Below are 2,319 nucleotides of genomic sequence, written 5' to 3' on the forward strand. Positions count from 1 at the left end.
GAAGAAGAATAAGAAGGGGAGAAATCACAGAGACACAAAATAAATGAAATTTTTATCAATTAAAAATAAAAATAAATAAAATTTAAAATAGATAGAAATCTGTTGATGATATTCACTCCTTCACTGCTCACACCTGTGCCTGTGTGCACGACTCTTTTGTGACCCCATGGGCTGTAGCCTACCAAGCTCCTCTGTCTGTGGGATTTCCCAGGCAAGAATACTGGAGTGGGTTGCCATTTCCTTCTCCAGGAGTTCTTCCCTATCTAGAGATTGAACCCATGTCTCCTAGATTGGCAGGTGGATTCTTTACCAACTGCGCCACCTTTTCGGTAATGTGTGTGGCAAATATTTCCTTAATTTTGTTGCTTGTTTTTTAAAAAACTATTTTATGTGATATTTAGCCACACAGAAACCTTACATTTTTATCAAATTAAATGTGTATCTTTTTTTGGTTTTGGCTTGTGCTCCTGTGCTCTGCTCAGAAATAAGCCCAACTTCAAAATTATATATTTATAATTCTCATGTTTTATTCTAGCATTTTTATTGTTTTATATTCTATATGAAATTCTGTCATGAATTTATTTTGGAATAAGGCAAAAATTGAAACAATTTCCCCCCCTAAATAGTTGAATCAGCACCATTTATTGAATAATCACAAGCCCCCACTCTTGATTTTTATCATCTCAAAATATTTTATATTTTTAGGGGGAGGAGTAGTGGTGGGGGGTCAGAGGAGCTTCACCTGGGGCCTCAGATTCAGGTTGGTGTCACTGGGGGTGGCTTTTTATTTTTGCTGTCCTTGGGTTAAAACTCCTGCACCAAACTTCATCAGACTTTACTGGCAGAGTACATTTACTTTTGGATTCTAGCTGCTCTCCAAGTAAGAGTAGAGCCATGAAGCCTTTGCTTCCGACCCAGGAAAAATGTAGACGTGTGTTTGCCTCTCTTCCTCTCTACTGCATCTGCCCATCACCTCTTCCTGGCAGCCACATCTCACCCCTACTCATTCAGGAACAAAAAGATAAGTGAAACTCGTGGGTAGGGAAAACCTGCAGTGGGGAAGATGGAGCTTCAAATACAGCTTCTATGTCTTTATTCTTTTTTTGTTCACTTTGTTTAATTTGAGGGGAGATTCTGGGATCTAGCTTCACAAGTTGTCCATTGTATCCTGTTAGTCATGTCTGACTAACAGACATGAGTGACATTGTATCACTCAGTCATGTCTGACTATTTGCATCCCCATGGACTGTAGCCCTCCAGGCTCCACTGTCCATGGGATTTCCCAGGCAAGAATACCGGAGTGGGTTGCTATTCCCTTCTCCAGGGGATCCTCCCGACCCAGTGTTCCAACCAGGGTCTCCTGCACTGCAGGTGGATTCTTTACCATCTGAGCCACCAGGGAAGTCCCTCAAATATCCCTAGATGGAAACAAAAGATGTCATTGCAAATTGGATGGATAAATTTATCAGAATAAGAAAAACTGACTTCTTTCTGGCTCCCATGTCCCCCTCCTAGAAGCCCTGGCCATCCAGGTAGACCTGTCATGACCCTTACTTGTCTGAAGATATACAATTATATTTTTCTTAGGAAAGCAATTACCGGGTCATTTATAAAATTAAAATTTTACCACATGTAATAACACCCTCAACCGTCATGCTGTTGGGTGTTTTTCAGCTCCAAACTCTGTCAGTTATGGTGATCCATCATTATTTTAACTCAATGAAGACATTTATGACACTTAAAAATAGACCTTCAGGGAGGCTTTAGAAACTATCTTGCTGATGGATTTTACTGCGTGATCCTCATCTCTTATATTTTCCTCCTTAGACAGCCATCTCCTAAAAAATCAGACTGGCTTGTAATGACAGTCTGGCTCATTTCAAAGCCCCGATTACAGTGATGAATATCGGCAAATATAATAATTATAACTAACGTTTATTGAGCCCTAACTAATAATAACCCCTTGCTTAAACATAGCTTAGTGCTAGAACTAGAGTTACTTATTTCAAAATCAGACTTCTCCACTTTAGCATAAAATTTCCTTCCTTTGCTCTCCTGTTTTTAATGGGACACATATTCCACTCCCTATATCAGTGGTCCCCAACCTTCTGGGGAAGACTCCTGAGAGTCCCTTGGACTGCAAGGAGATCCAATCAGTCCATTCTGAAGGAGATCAGCCCTGGGATTTCTTTGAAAGGAATGATGCTAAAGCTGAAACTCCAGTACTTTGGCCACCTCATGCGAAGAGTTGACTCATTGGAAAAGACTCTGATGCTGGGAGGGATTGGGGGCAGGAGGAGAAGGGGACAACCGAGGATG

This window comes from Ovis canadensis, chromosome 23 (genome assembly GCF_042477335.2).
Source record: "Ovis canadensis isolate MfBH-ARS-UI-01 breed Bighorn chromosome 23, ARS-UI_OviCan_v2, whole genome shotgun sequence".
Classification (NCBI taxonomy): Eukaryota; Metazoa; Chordata; class Mammalia; order Artiodactyla; family Bovidae; genus Ovis; species Ovis canadensis.